The sequence below is a fragment of the Azolla caroliniana genome, unplaced genomic scaffold (assembly GCF_043228905.1).
Source record: "Azolla caroliniana isolate FFs.n. ecotype wild unplaced genomic scaffold, voAzoCaro1.0.p SCAF_11, whole genome shotgun sequence".
In the NCBI taxonomy this organism is placed as follows: domain Eukaryota; kingdom Viridiplantae; phylum Streptophyta; class Polypodiopsida; order Salviniales; family Salviniaceae; genus Azolla; species Azolla caroliniana.
In genome coordinates this window covers 6,748,032-6,765,854 of record NW_028230446.1, presented here as the reverse complement: position 1 = coordinate 6,765,854, position 17,823 = coordinate 6,748,032, and positions in this window count along the sequence as shown.

The window sequence follows — 17,823 nt, the reverse complement described above, 5'->3', positions numbered from 1 at the left end:
AATCCGGAAATCGGTCCGGTAAGCAAATCCAGAAACCGGCCGGTATGCAAAACCGGAACCGGAAACAGGCCGGTATGCAAACCGGAAACCGGTCGATAAGCAAAACCGGAACCGAAACTGGCCGGCAAGCAAAACCGGAACCGGAACCGGCTGGCAAGCAAAATGGAACCGGCCGGCGAGGGATTCGGCGATCGGGCGGAACCGGCTACCGGACGAGGTTGGACGCAGACGCACGGAAGATTGGATCATACAACAAACTAAAGTAAAGTGAAGAGAACTAAAGTAAAGGCCATGTGGACGCAAGCGACTAAAGTTGGAGTGCATGCAAAAAGTAAAGGTCATGTGGACGGTCGCATGCAACTAAACGAAAAAGCCATGCAACTAAAAATAGATGCAACTAAAAGAAAAAGCTAAGCAACTAAAAGTAGAGGCCATGCAACAAAAAGTGGAAAGGCTATGATCAAGGGAGAACTCCATATATATTCCAATCTTTTTCCTACACTGGGACTCACTCTCCATATTATCTTAATTTTCTTTTCCTTCTCAACTCCCTTATCTTAGGGAAGCCAGATCTCTCATAAACCCTATTTTCCTTATGGAATCCAAAAACCCTAATCTTCCCTACGGAAGCCATAATACTCATATAACCTAATCCTAATCTTCCCTACGGAAACCATATCTCTCAAAACCCCTAATTTTTCTTTTCTATTAATCTTAGTAAACCTAAAACTTCTAAATCCCAATCTTGGGACATATTGTAATTTCTTTTTCCTTTGTTCATGAAAATTATTAAATTTTCTTCTTTCCATTAATTGTTAAAAATATAAACGCACGAATGTGATTATCCTCTGGTCTGAGGCCCCGGGGTCCTGCCTCAAGTTCGCGTGTCCTCGTCATATTTTCGTGACAACGGACTTGCCCCACGTGATGACGGAAGATCGATACCACGGTACCACGGGAGAGGGTGCGGAACAAAACACCCTCTCAACTTGCGGAGATAGAACGGCCAAGGATGAGGCCGAGATACCGATCACGGAATCGGAACGTTGGAACCAATGGTGTTGGGCATGTCAGCCCGAAACCTCAGTCATTGGAGAAGCAAGCCCAGACGGGGCTTGCGCGATCGGTAAGGAGACGACCGCCGACCACGAAGAGCCGGTGGCTACGGACGAGGGCGTAAAACGGACGAGCGATTCCTAGCGTCTTCCCACGCTTGCTCCCGAGACGACGGCAGTCGGGCCCAAGTGCCCACGTGAGTCCCAAGAGGAGGAAGGCGGCCGCGAGAGACCAAGAATCACTGACGAGACGATACGGGGAAGGAGCGGACGAAAGCCCTCGAACCCAATTCCGGAAAACTCGGCGTTCGGGCCCTTAAGCCCAAGTGAGACCAAGGAGATGGATGACGGTATCGAGGAGTCCTGGCATGATGCCAGCGAAGATGGATGGGAGATGGCCCACGAAAAGGTCGACGAAGAGACCAAGGGATGACCTGACCGGGAACTGATTCGCGCGACGCTCTGATACGGTTGGAGCGTAATCCGATCGTGGATTGTTCGATCGGGGCCGGATTCGGCATGAAGGTGCCGATACGAGAGAGGGTGCGGGACGAGCCGCCCTCTTTTACATGGGGAGAAAGACCGATCGGGCGAAGGTCAGGAATTGGAAGGAAGGTGATCAAAGGTTCGGAACGAGTCTGGTAAGGTCGGCATCGGAGCCGAAACTCCGGACATTGGAGAATCAAGCCCAGGCGGGGCTTGATTGATCACAGAGCGGATGCTATCCACTGACACCACTAAAAGGGGCGGTGACCCGGACGAGTCGCCGAAAGACGTTGTGAAATCGGTTACGCTACATCCTATCCGGAGACTGCGGCTGTTCAGCTGACGTGGCAACGTAAGACCGAAAGAGATGGAAGATTGGGGCGGGAACGCAACGAGGAGAGCGACGACGAGTTCGGGAGAAGTACGGGGGATGTAGAGGAGAACAAAGACCGGTCCCATGAGATCTTCACACAGATCCGGCTGTCAGCCTGAGTGCCGGCATGAGTCCTGTAGGAGAGGTCGGTGGCAACAGGAGAACGGGACCCGGCAATCCGGAGATTGACGAACGGACCCAAACGAGAACCGGGCGGAGCGGACTCCCGGATAACCATTCCGGGAGGGAGGAAGAGAGCAGGCCTACGAAGAGGCCGAGAACACGGTACGTCGGTACCACAGGAGAGGGTGTGGAGCGAGCCACCCTCTCGGCTTGCGAAGGAAGGAAGACCCGGGAGAAGGGTCAAGGATATGACGAGCCCAAGGAGGATCCTTCACACCGGTTCCAGAGACTCCGACGGTCGGCCCGAGAGCCGGCGTGAGACCTAGAGTGGCGATCGGTGGCGGAAAGGGGACGAAGGCGAGGGACTGCGGAGGGGAGGTTTGCGAAGATCCTCACACTGATTCGGCGGTCGGCCCGAGTGCCGGCGTGATTCCTATAGGAGAGGTCGGTGGCGGCAGGTGAACGTGATCGGACGACGGAAACAGAGAAAGAAGGTATCAGGCCGGCGAAGCGGCTACTAACGGAATCGGATCCACCGGCAAGGATACTTCCTCCAACACCAGGATGTCGTTGTAGTATAGTGGTGAGTATTCCCAGTTGTCACGCTGGTGACCCGTGTTCAATCACCGCCAACGACGCGAATGGCGGGGCGAGTCTCCTATCATCTCCTAGGGCACTGTTGCTCGCTCCGCTGGATTCTCTACCCCTTTCGAACACTTGGGGGCATATAGTGGGTCGTTAGCGAGGCAGGGCCCATATTATTATGATCTCCTCTGAGTGCACACATGGGTACTCCCTTTATACGTACACGAACTTCGTCGCATTTCCTGCTCCGCCGGATTCTCTACCCCTTCCGAACACTTGGGGGCATATAGTGGGTTGTTAGCGAGGAAGGGCCCATATTATTATGATCTCCTCTCAGTGCACACACGGATACTCCCGTTATACGTACACGAACTTCGTCGCATTTCCTGTATTGGCGACGAAACCGGGCCACATTTTCGACATTCCTGTGTATAGTCCAAACGCATAGTACAGAGGATATTTCCTCCAACACCAGGATGCCATTGTAGTATAGTGCATCCTCATCGAGGCAGGGCCCATATTACCATGATGTCGTCCGAGTGCACACACGAGTATTCCCCGTTCATACGCGGACGAACTTCGTCGCATAATGTGTATTTGCGACAAAACCGGACTACGTTTTCGACATGTGGGTCTATGGTCCAAACGAGTAGTATAGAGGATACTTCTTCCACCACCAGTATGTCATTGTAGTATAGTGTGGAGTATTCCTACCTGTCACACGGGTGACCCGGGTTCGATCCCCGACAACGGTGCAAATCTCCTCTCATCTGCTAGGGCATTCTTGCTCGCTCCGCAGGGTTCTCTACCTCTTTCGAACACTTGGGGGCATATAGTGGATCGTCAGCAAGGCAGGGCCCATATTACCATGATCTCTTCTGAGTGCACACATGGGTATTCCCGTTATATGTAGACGAACTTCGTCACATTTCGTGTATTGGCGACAAAACCGGGCCACGTTTTCGACATTCCAGTCTATGGTCCAAACACGTAGTACAGAGGATACTTCCTCCCACACTAGGATGTCGTTGTAGTATAGTGGTGAGTACTCCAGCTTGTCACGCGGGTGACCCGGGTTAGATCCCCGAAAACGGCGCAAAGGGCGGGGCGAATCTCCTATTGCCTCCTAGGGCATTGTTGCTCGCTCCGCCAGATTCTCTACCCCTTTCAAACACTTGGGGGTCGTACAGTTGGTCGTTAGCGAGCCGAGGCTCAGATTACCATGATCTCATCTAAGTGTACTCATGGGTATTTCCGTTCATACGGGGATGAACTTCGTTGCATAACGTGTATTAGCTACGAAAACGGGCCATGATTTCGACATTCCGGTACATGGTCCGAACGAGTAGTACGGAGGATATTTCCTCGAACACCAGGATGTCGTTGTAGTATAGTAGTGAGTATTCACGCGGGTGACCCGGGTGCTCACTCCGCCGGATTCTCTATCTCTTTCAAGTACTTGGGAGTGTACAGTGGGTCATCAGCGAGCCAAGGCCCATATTACAATGATCTCGTCTGAGTACACACATGGGTATTCCCGTTCATACGCGGACGAACTTTGTCGCATAATGTGTATTGGTGACGAAACTGGGCCATGTTTTCGACATTCCGGTACATGGTCCGAATGAGTAGTACAGAGGAAGTACAATGAGATGTCGTTCTAGTATAGTGGTGAGTATTCCCGTTTTTCACACGGGTTACCCGGGTTTAATCCCCGGCAACTGTGCGAAGGGCGGGGAGAATCTCCTATCATCTCCGAGGGCATTGTTGCTCACTCCGCCGGATTCTCTACCCCTTTCGAACACTCGGGGGCGTATAGTGGGTCGTCAGTGAGGCAGGGCCCATATTACCATGATCTCGTCCGAGTGCACACACGGGTATTTTTGTTATACCGGGAAGAACTTCGTTGCATAATGTGTATTGGCGACGAAACCGAGCAAAGTTTTCGACATTCTGGTACATGGTCCGAATGAGTAGTACGGAAAATACTTCCTCCAACACGAGGATGTTGTTGTAATATACTAGTGCGTATTCCCGCCTGTCACGCGGTTTCAATCCCTGGTAGGTAATGGCACGAAGGGCGGGGCAAATCTCCTATCATCTCCTAGGGCATTGTTGCTCGCTCCGCCGGATTCTCTACCCCTTCCGAACAGTTGGGGGCGTATAGTGGGTTGTTAGAGAGGCAGGGCCGATATTACTATGATTTGATTAGAGTGCACACACGGGTATTTCCGTTCATACGCAAACGAACTTCGTCGTATAACGTGTATGGTCGGAAGGAGTAGTACAGAAGATACTTCTCCAACACCAGGATGACTTTGTAGTATAGTGGTGAGTATTGCCGCCTGTCACACACGTCAACGACGCAAAGGGCGTGGTGAATCTCTTGTCAATTTCTAGGTCATTGATGCTCGCTCCACAATATTCTCTACCCCTTTCGAACCCTTGGGGGCGTACAATGGGTCGTCCGTGAGGCAGCGCCCATATTACCATGATCTCCTCTGACTGCACTCACGACTAGTGCCATTCATATGCAGTCGAACTTCATCGCATCCTCTGTATTGGCGATGAAACCAGGCCTCATTTTCAACATTCAGGTCTATGTGTGAATGAGTAGTGTGGAGGATACTTCCTCCAACATCAAGATGTCGTTTCAGTATAGTGGTGAGTATTCTCGCCTGTCACATGGGTGACCCAGGTTCGATCTCCGGCAACAGTGCGAAGGGTCGGGCAAATATGATGTTATCCCCTGGGGCATTGCTGTCGAGGATCTCGCACCGGCGTATGCTCAATGCTTTGCTCCCTCCTCGGGATTCTATACAACTTTCGAACCCTTGGGAGGGTACAGTGGGTCGTCCGTGAGGCAAAACCCTATTACCATGATCTCGTCCGAGTGCACTCATGAGGATTCCCGTTCGTACGTGGACGAACTTCATCGCATTACGTGTATTGGCTCGTTTTCAACATTCCGGTCCATGGTCCGAACGAGTAGTACGGAGGATACTTCCTCCAACACCAAGATGTCGTTGTAGTATAGTGGTGAGTATTCTCGCAGGTGAACCGGGTTTGATCCCCGGCGATGGCGCGAATGACGGGGTGAATCTCCTGTCATCTCCTAGGACTTTGTTGCTTGCTCCTCTAGATTGTCTATGCCTTTTGAACCCTTGGGGGCGTATAGTGGGTCGTCCACGATGGAGGGCCCATATTACGATGATTTCGTCCAAGTGCACTCACGGATAGTCCCGGTCATACGGGGATGAACTTCGTCGCATCCCATGTATTGGCAACAAAGCGGTGTGGTCCTAGTTTTCGACATTCCGGTCCATGGTGCGAACGAGTAGTACGGAGGATACTTCCTCCAACATTGGCAATGAAACTGGGCCTCGTTTTTGACATTCCGATCCATGGTCTGAACGAGCAGTACCGAGTATTCTTCCTCCAATACTAGGATGTCGTTTTAGTATAGTGGTGAGTATTCCCGCCTGTCACACAGGTGAGCTGGGTTTGATCCCCGGCAACAGCGTGAAGGGCGGGGTGAATCTGATGTCATTTCCTAAAGTATTGCCGTCGAGGATCCTGCACCGTCATATGCTCAATGCATTGCTCCCTCTTCCGGATTCTCTACACCTTTCAAACCCTTGGGGGGGGGTACAGTGGGTCGTCCGCGAGGCAGGGCCCATATTACCATGATGTCAGATTCAAAGTACACTCATGGTTATTCCCGTTCATACGCGGAAGAACTTCATCGCATAACGTGTATTGGGGTTATCTCCCCTGTAAGCCTAGATTACAAAATTGATCTAAGTTTATATGTTACATGTCGGTGGGCATGGAGCCAGGTAGGCAAATGTATAGGATGTGTCGTTATTGTTCCCATCATATCTTACCTTCTGTTGCTCGTTCGGCTTTCTTCTGCTCGGTCACTTCGAATCCCCATTTTCGTCGCTTCCTTCACTGCTTCTGATGCTGATATGTACTCAGCTTCTATGGTAGACAGAGTCGTGCACTCTTTAAGTTTCAACCTCCATGATATCACGCCGCCACCATGGGTCAAGATGTAGCCTGATGTCAATTTCCGGTTATCTGCATTTCATGCATAGTCGGAATCGGTGTAGCCTTCGACTTCGGTTGAGGTTGTCAGTCTGAAAGTCAGTTGTGCATCCAGGGTTCCTTTTAGATACCTAAGGATGTGCTTGACGCCCTCCCAATGCTTCTTTCCTGGGTTTGACATGTACCGGCTGACCACCCCTACGACATAGGCTATGTTGGGTTGGGTCGCCACGATGGCGTACATGATACTTGTGTAGGGTATTTTTCCATTAAGTTCTCTCTGCTTGTCCGTTGAAGGAGAGTCTTTGTCCAATAGTCCAATCAACATCGGAAGCGGTGTTGGTACTGGCTTCGCATTCTCCATGTTGAAGCACTTCAGCACCTTGCGGATGTATTCGAACTGGGAGAGTCGGAGAGTTTTGGTCGTCTGATTTTGCTCTATCCTCATGCCAAGTATGTGTCGGGCTTGTCTGAGTTCCTTCATCGTGAACTTTGCGTGAAAGCTCCGCTTCAGCTTACCAATCTCTGCTTGATTGCTTCCTGCAATCAACATGTCGTCGATGTATAGGACCAGATAGATCCTTGACGCGTCGGCCAATTGTAGAACATACATGCATGGGTCGGAGTCTAATCTGTTGTATCCAAGCTGGCATATGTAGGAGTCAAACTTGTGGTACCACATTCTTGGCGCTTGTTTTAGTCCATATAGACTTTTCTTTAGTAGACATACGAGGTGACTATCCTCCCCCATCGCCGTGAAGCTTGTCAGTTGAGATATGTATATGTCTTCTTCCAGATCTCCGTGTAGGAATGTCGTCTTTACGTCCATTTGCTCGAGCTCTAGATCTTCTATCGCCACGACTCCTAGTAGGAGTTGGAGGGTGGTCATCTTGACTATTGGTGAGAATATCTTGTTGTAGGACCCCGTATTCCTGTTTGAATCCTTTCGCGACAAGCCGAACTTTGTACTTGGGTTTCTCCGAGTTGGATACATACTTGTATCAGAAAACCCATTTGCAAGGTAGCGGCTTTCTTCTAGCTGGTAGTTCGACCAGCTCCCATGTGTGATTCTGATGAATCGGGTCCATTTCAAATTTCATGGCTTATAGCCATGTTTCGACGTCCGGTGCGGCCATAGCTTCTTCATAGGTGCTTGGTTCGCCTGAATCCGTCTAGTTGACGTAGTCGAGGCCTGGTTGGTAGAACTTTGTTTGCCTACGAGCTCGTCTAGATCTCCTGTGTGCCAAGATGTTTGGTTTGGATCCTTCAATCAGTTGTATTGGTCAATCGGTATTAGTTGAACCATCTGTATCAGGAGTCTTGTTAGCTGTCCCGGCCCCAGATTGGGATTTCGACGGTGTCTAGTTGTCCTCCCCTGTGGTTGTTGTCGACTCTTTTCTAACTTGTCTCTTGGTGACTTTGCCATGGCGATGAAACCAGGCCGTGTATTGGCGATGAAACCACGCCGCATTTTCGACATTCTGGTCCCTCGTCCGAACGAGTAGTACGGAGGATACTTCATCAAACACAAGGATGTCATTGTAGTATAGTGGTGAATTTTCCCACTTGTCACGCCGATGACCCGGCTTCCCGCACCGCCATATGCTCAATGCTTTGCTCGCTCCCCGGGATCCTCTACCCCTTTCGAACCCTTGTGGGGTACAGTGGCTCATCCGTGAGGCAGGGTGCATATTAGCATAATCTCGTCTGAGTGTACTCCTGGATATTCCCACCCATACGCAGATGAATTACGTTGTATCCCCTGTACTCACAATGACAGCAGGCCTCGTTTTCAACATTCCGGTCCATGCTCCGAACGAGTTGTATGATCGACACTTCTTCTAACATCAGGATGTCGTTCGAGCACAGTGGTGAGTATTCTCACCTGTCACGCGGGTCACCCGAGTTCGATCCCCGGCAATGGCACGAAAGGCGGGGCAAATCTGATGTCATCTCCTACGGCATTGCCGCTGAAGATCCCAGATCGTCGTATGCTCATTGCTTTGCTCTATCCTCTTGATTCTCTACCCATTTCGAAACCTTGGGGGATAATGTCGGTTGTGCGTGAGGCAGGGCCCATATTACCATCATCTCGTTCGAGTGCACTCACGGGTATTCCCGTTGATACGTTGACAAAGTTCGTCGCATAACGTGTATTGGCGACAAAACCGAGCCTCGTTTTCGACATTCCGGTCCATGTTGCGAACGAGTAGTACGGAGGATACTTCCTCCAACACTAGGATGTTGTTAGTATAGTATATATTACCATGATCTCATCCGAGTACACAAGTATTCCCGTTTATACGCTAACGAACTTCGTCGCATAACGTGTATTGGCGACAAAAGCGGGCCTCGTTTTCGACATTCCAGTCCATGTTGCGAATGAGGAGTACAGAGGAAACTTCCTCCAACACTAAGATTTCATTGTAGTATATATTACCATGATCTCGTTGTCGTGGAGGAAATCGTCCCTAGGAGGAATCAGTGGATGATATGCGTGAACAGGCCCTTACACACGGGCACATGTTTTGATAGATTTATAGACATAGTTAAGTATAGGCCGGAGATGTAACTATCCTAGGTAGCACTAGTTCTTTAAGTAGGGCATCGGGGAGAATAACAGGAATTTAACGGTCTGTAAACGTCTCTCTCCTGGAGCTATAAAGGGAGAGGGAAGGGACTTGAGTAGGCATCGCATTCTGAGAGGACGAAGTGTTGTACTAGGAGCCGAGCTCTCTCCTCCACCACCGTTATCGCTTCTGTAGGGATTTGGGTTAGGTTGGCTGCTTCTGCTGCGTGCTTCCGGTAGAGGCTCCACCACGTATTTCAGGGCGTGCGTTCGTTTGTGTCTAGTTTATCACTGGCTTGCCTGTTGTAACTTTGCAAGTTGTAATCTACATTGTTATTGGATTCGAATCTTTCATTTTTGTCTCTCTGTGTTTCTACGAGTCTCTCTCTTTCCCTCTCTCTCTAGAAGATTCTAACTTTTATGCTTGTTTGGATAAAGATCAACCATTTGCCAATCTAGAAGATGATATTGCTTATTTCAAATCCAAAGGGGAAGTTATTGTCTTTTGTGACATGAATGCTCGTACAAGAAGTTTCCAACTTGATTCACAAGAATCTTTCATGCCACATATCTCAAGGATGCAAAAGGATATGCAAATGTATAGCCGCTCTTCTAGCGATGAAAAAGATCCGGACCAATTTGGGAAGTTACTCCTACATATGTGCAATAGTACCGGATTGCTTATTGCAAATGGTATTTCCTTATGGCCCAACACGAATGGTTTTACATGTAGAAAACACAACGGAAATGGTGTGATTGACTATGTGATACTTTCTGAAGGTATTTTGGATCGTATACATAAATTCTCACTTGGTAAATGGACACCGGAATCCGATCATAGGCCGTTATGTATTGATCTCAAATGTATGCATAGGTTTGATTGTGAGAAGGCTATTAAAGATAATAAACAACCGCACTTGAGCATGAACCTTAAGCGAGCACCCATGTATTCCAAGATGGTTGAGGATATGTGTCAAGACTGAGAGAGAGAAAGAGAGAGAAAAAGAGATAGAGAGATAATTGAAAGAGAATTATTATATTGAAGCGTAAAATGGATTACAAAGAGTAGGCTACAAAATGGCGTTGAACCAATTTAGGTTTGGGATGGGTGGTAGATCCCTATTTATAAGTAATAGAGAACTCTCTAGAATATTCTAGGTTATCCTAGAATGTAGAGTAATCTAGAAGATCTCTAGAGTATTCTAGAAGGTTCTAGTGGTATAGAACACTCTAGAATATTCTAGGTCATTCTAGAATGTAGAGTAATATAGAATATTCCTATGATATTAGATTTCATATTCTAGAGACTATACATATAAGAATATTAATACAATGGTTAAGGATTTGACATGTGTACAACAAGGTCGTGGGTTCAAATCCTTTCGAGTCATAATGTGAGTGTCATGATCCTTTCGATGCATGATGTGACTGTTATCATGACACTATCCCCCTTCTTCGACGACACGTCTCACGGGTCGTAGGGTTTGTATTAGGACCTGGTTTACAAGGATATTGGCGATGAAATGCATTGACGAGTTCTGCAACATTGGAAAGATTTGTGGCAGGTTCCCAAGTTCGATCATTGGGGGTATAGCCTAGCCAATCGACCAAGTAATACAACTTGTTGCGCACGATTTTAGAATCGAGAACGGCAGCAACTTCAAATTCAGGCCCGTCCAAGAACTCGACAGGTGGTGGGGGTGTTGTAAGACGGCCCGGAATTGAACTTGTAGTATAAGGTTCCAAAAGGGATACATGAAACACCGGATGAAGATGCATGTGCGGAGGGAGGTCAAGACGAAATGCAACATCACTTATCTTACCAGTGATCATGTAAGGGCCAAAACGTTGGTAATCCAATTTACTGCAAGGTCGAGTGGTCTTGATGTTGTGTTGGAGAAGCCATACATGATCCCCAATGTGGAACTTTTTTGAGGAGTCTAGACGATGACGATCGGCAAGCCTCTTGTGTGTAAATTGAGCATCATGCAAATTGTGGAGAATGTTAGCTTGAATTTCTTGGAGGCGACTAAGACGATCCTCGGCAGCAGGGTTGGTAGGAACTTCTGGATGCGCATTCATCGTCCATCGAGGATGACAGCCCGTATTTGCGAAAAATGGGGAATATCCTGTAGAAGAATGGGCTGAGTTGTTGTAAGCGAATTCCGCCAAGTGCAAAAATGCAACCCAATCATCTTGTTGATAGTTGATGAAACAACGAAGATATTGTTCCAATGTCTGGTTGGTACGCTCTGTTTGGCCATTTGTTTCAGGATGATAGCCCGAAGAAAGCTTAATTGAAATGTGGAGAAGTTTGAACAGGTGCTTCCAAAACTTTGAGATGAATTGTGGACCACGATCACTAATAATATCATCTGGCAGACCATGATGCTTAAATACCTCCCGCATAACGAGATCAGCCGTCTCTTGACTAGTAATCGACTTTGTACATGGCAAGAAATGTGCCATTTTGGTAAATCGATCAACAACTGTGAGAATTGCATCAAAACCTTTTGAAACTGGGAGATCAGTAATGAAGTCCAAGGATATAGACTTCCAAGGTGTTTCCGGAATGGGAAGTGGTTGTAGTAAGTCATAGGGTCGGTGACGAGGATTCTTTGATCGACAACATATATCACAACTCCAAACATACTCCTCAACAAAATGACGAAGGCGAGGCCACCAATAGCGTCGAGAAATTAATTCTAGAGTCTTGTGAACTCCAAAATGACCAGCCATTGGTGAGTCATGGCAATGTTGCAAAACTTGTAGCCGTGGGGGACCATCAGGAACATACAATAAATTTTGTCGAAATAGAAAACCATCATGCCAATAGAACTGACAATAGTCATTACGAGGATTTTTCGACTGTGAGCAAGAAGCACGATCCGGGACGATATGATCCAAAACATCCTTGGCGAATGGAATCAAGAAGAGTGGAATTTTCAAGAGCTGTTATGGCGTTAACTACCATTAATCGTAATCGATTAGGACCCAAAAGGATTTGTTTTTGATGCTCAAAAGCAGGTTCCCCTGGACGAAGTTCCATATAAGAGCGCCGAGAAAGAGCATCTGCTTTGCCTTGCTGCATCCCAGGGCGATATATGATGATAAAGTCGAAGTGAGTCAAAAATTGCGCCCACCGGGCTTGTCGCTGACTCAAGACTCGAGCATTTTGGAAATAAGTCAGGTTCTTATGATCATTGTAGACAATGATCTGTTGAGAAGAACCTTCTAGGAAATGTCGCCATTGTTGAAACGAATCCACGATTGCAAGAAGCTCTTTGTCATGGATCTCGTAGTTGATCTCTGCAGCTTCAAACTTTCGTGAATGAAAGGCGACAGGGTGTAGTTGTCCATCATCTCTAGTCTGCGAGAGGACACTCCCTAGTGCAAAATCGGATGCATCGGCTTCGAGGATGAAGCGTTTTGTTGGGTCGACATGTGCTAAGATAGGTGCCGTTGTAAATGCTCGTTTTAAGCTTTCGAATGCCTCGGATGCATCTGAACTCCATATAAATGGTTGATCTTTATGTGTGAGCTGAGTAAGCAGAAGCACAACCTTGGAATAATCTTTAATAAATTTTCGATAAAAATTTGCAAACCCGAGAAAACATTGCACATCACGCATTGAAAGGGGCGTTTGCCACTCTAAAATTGCCTGTACCTTCATGGGGTCCATAGCAATACCATTTGACGATACAACATACCCCAAAAATTCCACTTGATTCTGGCCGAAACTACACTTTTCTAATTTTGCGTAGAGACCATATTCTCGGAGTCGGCACAGTACTTGACGAACATGTGCATCATGCTCCTCTTGGGTCTTTGAGTAGATTAAAATATCATCTAGGTAAACTATAGTGAAGATATCAAGAAAATCTCGAAAAATATCGTTCGCCATATGTTGGAAAACAGCAGGTGCATTCGTGAGACCAAATGGCATCACTGTATACTCAAAATGTCCACAGCGAGTGCGGAAAGCTGTCTTCCATTCATCCCCCGGGCGAATCCGAACTAGATTATATGCTCCGCGAAGGTCCGACTTCGTGAAATATTTTGCACCACTGAGACGTTCCAAAAGATTCGGGATTAATGGTAGAGCATGTCTATTTCGGATAGTCACTTTGTTTAGCCCTCGATAATCCACGACCAACCGAAGAGTCCCATTCTTCTTCTTAACGAAGAAGATAGGTGCACCAGCAGGGGATCTAGAATGCCGAATGAATCCGTTTGCCAGATTCTCATCAATATATTCCCGCAAAGTCTCTAGCTCTACAGGGGAGAGATTATAAATTGGGCCCCATGGAGGTTCTTTCCCTGGTTGTAAGTCAATAGGGCAGTCGTATGGCCGATGCTCCGGCAATGTATTGGCCTTCACCTTATCAAAGACATCTGAAAACTCCTTGTATTTCTCTGGTAGTTTAATATCCGCGTCACGTGAAGTGGATGATGGAGTTGCTACTATCGCGAAGACGAACATGGCCTCGTTCCCCCCTTCCTCCCGCAACTGTCGTAAAGAGATGGGCGATAACTCCGGGGATCTATTAGCACATGTAGGAGAGAGGGATGCGGGATTTGTGCTTTTTTCCCGAGTCTCCTCAATTGTTCTTTTCATCCAATCAATCTTCGGGTTATGGAGTTCAAACCAGGGGAGACCTAGAACTATTGGGTGGTCCGGACTACGAATAATATTGAAAGAGATTATGCTTGCCAAATTGCCAAGAACTATCCTAATTGGCTCGGACTCCTCGACTATATCTCCTGATGCTATGGGACGTCCATCGATGACTCCTACGGCTACTGGGTTGGGAAGCTTATTCAAGAGGATGTTTTGTGACAAGGCAAATTCACGATCCATGAAACAAGAGTTGGCTCCAGAATCTAGAAGGGCAGAGGCTAGGACTCGATGACATGTAGATGTGGTAAGCTCGACTTGTGCTGAAAAAACTCGACTCACTTCATTTGATGAAATGGAACCACGACTAGGAACTAACTCTACATAGCTAGGATGGTCCAGCCAAATGGCTCCTATTTTGGCCGGACTTACTCGTTTAACACATCCTCTAATTGACTCAAGACATCGAATCTGTTCTCATGACATGGACTATGAGGCTTATTTATGTTATTAGAAGTAACAATAGAACTCGAGGTAGGGTTTTCATGGGCACTTACTTGGTATACTTGACGCCTAGGTTTATGTGGACAATTTACAGCTATATGTCCTGGACCACCACAATACAGGCAGAGGCGATGCGCTCGACGTCGTTGCTTCTCAGCATCTGATAACGGCCCACGACGTTGTGTTGACTCTATTTCCATCGAAGTTGGGCCATCCCTTGTAATGGGTCTAGAAACTTGTGGAGGCGTTGCGACTACGGAAGCGTAAGTCTGTTCAGGTTGGCAGCGTAACGTTTGTTGGCGCTCAGAACGTTGCTCAAATAGGCGATTATCACATCGCACAGCTCGACTAATGGCTTCTGTAAGTGACTTCGGATCTTCAGGGAAAGTAAGAAGAAGATCTTTGACATCATTTCTCAAACCTTGACGGAATTGATCCATTAAAGCTGCCTCATCCCAAGGGATATCGCATGCCAAGAGACGGAAATCGGCTGCATAAGACGACGCGGGACGATCTCCTTGTCGGAGCCTTCGAATCTTGTTTATCGCTGTCCTAGTGCTGTCGGTGTCTCCGAAACTAGCTTGAAACTCTTTAACAAAGGCCTCGAAATCCTCCAGCAATGGTGATTTCTTCTCGAGAAGTGGTGCGAACCATGCTAACGCCGTACCGCATAGCAAAGTTCCCACTAATCCCACACGAGCAGCATCAGTTGGATACCGATTGGGATGTAGCTGAATAACTAAACGAACTTGATTCAAAAAGCCTCAAAATAAAGACCTCGTACCATCAAACTTGGCAGGGAGGCTGATCTTTGGCTCTCTAGGGGAGTTCTGAGCCCCGGACGCTTGCTCTCGTAATGACAATATAGTCGCCTCAAGTTGATGAACCCGCTGTGATAACTCTTCATATTGTTGAGCTTTTTCGGCGCTCACGTGTTGTAGATCTCCAAGTAGCCTCTGATTCTCGTGCTCTAATGCCACAAATTTATTCGTGAGCATGTCGAGCTCAGAAAGAACACGCATGTATTCTTGTTTGCTCACGGACTCCATAGCTTATGAGGGGAGAGGAGAAGGAAGAAGAGAACTTGTTAGGGTTTGTGGAAGACGAAGAGATGAAAGGAAAAAAATTGGTTCAAACTGTCAAGACTGAGAGAGAGAAAGAGAGAGAAAAAGAGATAGAGAGATAATTGAAAGAGAATTATTATATTGAAGCGTAAAATGGATTACAAAGAGTAGGCTACAAAATGGCGTTGAACCAATTTAGGTTTGGGATGGGTGGTAGATCCCTATTTATAAGTAATAGAGAACTCTCTAGAATATTCTAGGTTATCCTAGAATGTAGAGTAATCTAGAAGATCTCTAGAGTATTCTAGAAGGTTCTAGTGGTATAGAACACTCTAGAATATTCTAGGTCATTCTAGAATGTAGAGTAATATAGAATATTCCTATGATATTAGATTTCATATTCTAGAGACTATACATATAAGAATATTAATACAATGGTTAAGGATTTGACATGTGTACAACAAGGTCGTGGGTTCAAATCCTTTCGAGTCATAATGTGAGTGTCATGATCCTTTCGATGCATGATGTGACTGTTATCATGACAATATGTTACAAATGAAAAAGATACAACATGGTGCCACACTAGAATGCAAATGGGAAGCTTTCAAGAAAGTCATTCTCTCCTGTACAAAAAATGTTTTTCGACCAACCGCACATCTTGGAAATGCACCAAGAAACTTAGGAAAAAATGGTTTGATAAAGAATGTCGTGAAGCTCGAAAGTGCCTTATGGTTTTGGATGTAGTTAAGGATAAAGAGAATTACCAAAAGCATTTGCATGAGTATAAAAGGCTTATTTAAAGAAAGAGAAGAATATGGGAAGTTACTCAACAATTTGTCCAAACGCAAGAGAAAGCACATGCATGTGCTAAATTTTGGGGAAATCTAAAGGGGAAATGTGTTGAGAGTTATGGTGACTTAACTCTTCACGACTTGTCTATGCATTGTAAGAATTTATATGAGTTATCTCTTGCCGGAAAGATGATGTGTTATGGTTCTCTTTCACATATGCCTCCCTTCTTTACAATTGAAGATATATGCATAGGATTTAAGAAATTGGCCTCTCGAAAGGCAAGCGATCTTCAATGTATAAAGGCTGAAATGCTCAAATGGACAGGAAAGGAAGCACATATATGGATAAGCGATATGTTTAATGATGCATTACAACATGGTATACTGTACGATTGGACTACAAATTGGATCAAAACTTTACATAAAGGTGGAGATATAAATAATGTAAACAACTATCGAACCATCATGGTTGGCTCATTAATGGCAAAACTATTTGGATGTATAATGGAATCAAAGATAAGTGTATGGGCTGAAAAAAGTGGTAAGAGAGCTTATGGACAAGCTGGCTTTCAGAAACACCATAGCACCATTGATCACCTTATCACCTTTCGAGTATTAATAGAGGAAAGTCGCCTTAGAGGTAAAGGTTTATATTGTTGCTTTGTAGACTTCAAGAAAGCTTTTGATATGGTACCTCGTGAGCATCTTTGGAGGCGAATGGAAGAACTTGAGGTGCCAAGTGAATATATGCTTGTAATTTCTCGAATTTATGAGAAGGTTATATGTTGTGTGCGCATGAGAGATAAACTTTTAGATTTTTTCAAAAGCACTATTGGTGTTAAGCAAGGATGCCCACTCTCACCAACACTATTTGGTCTATGCATTGATGAATTGGAAGAAATGGTTACCAAGTTTGCAAAGGAAGAATGTGTTGAAGAAGTTGCCATTGGGAATGTTGTGATTATGCTTTTGCTATATGCAAATGATGTAGCGCTTTTTGCAAATACTTTAGGAGATGCACAAAAGCTTGGTATTGGAAATGTTTTGCATGCATACTAAATTAAGTGTCAATAGCTCTAAAACAAAGATTATGCTTGTGAAGAGAAAAAAAAGAGATAAACCATGCATTATGTATAACAATGAGTCACTTGAATGTGTGGAAAGCTTCAAATATCTTGGCCTTGAAGTTCCTTCAAATCATAGATGGAATGATTGTGCTACACGCCGCTTAGAGGTGGTTAAGCGAGCATACTATGCATTTGAGAACACATGCAATCTTGGAGATATTAAGTGTTGGGTCCTCAAGAAATATCTTTTCAACACTTTGGTGACACCGGTTCTTCTCTATGGGGTGGAAGTATGGGGCGGTAGCATCCCTAAATCTATGTGGAAAGAGTTTGAAAATGTCCAAAAACATTTTCTTACCAAGTTTCTACAAGTTAAGAAACAAACGCCCTACACCCTCCTCCTCCACGAGACGGGATCGATTCCCATTGAGATCATGGCCATGGAAAGGGTTGTTGAATACATGCTTAAGTTTCAAAAAAGTCCCTCATATCGACTTCCTAGAATTGCGTGGGAAGCAAGCAAAAAGATCTAAAAGAC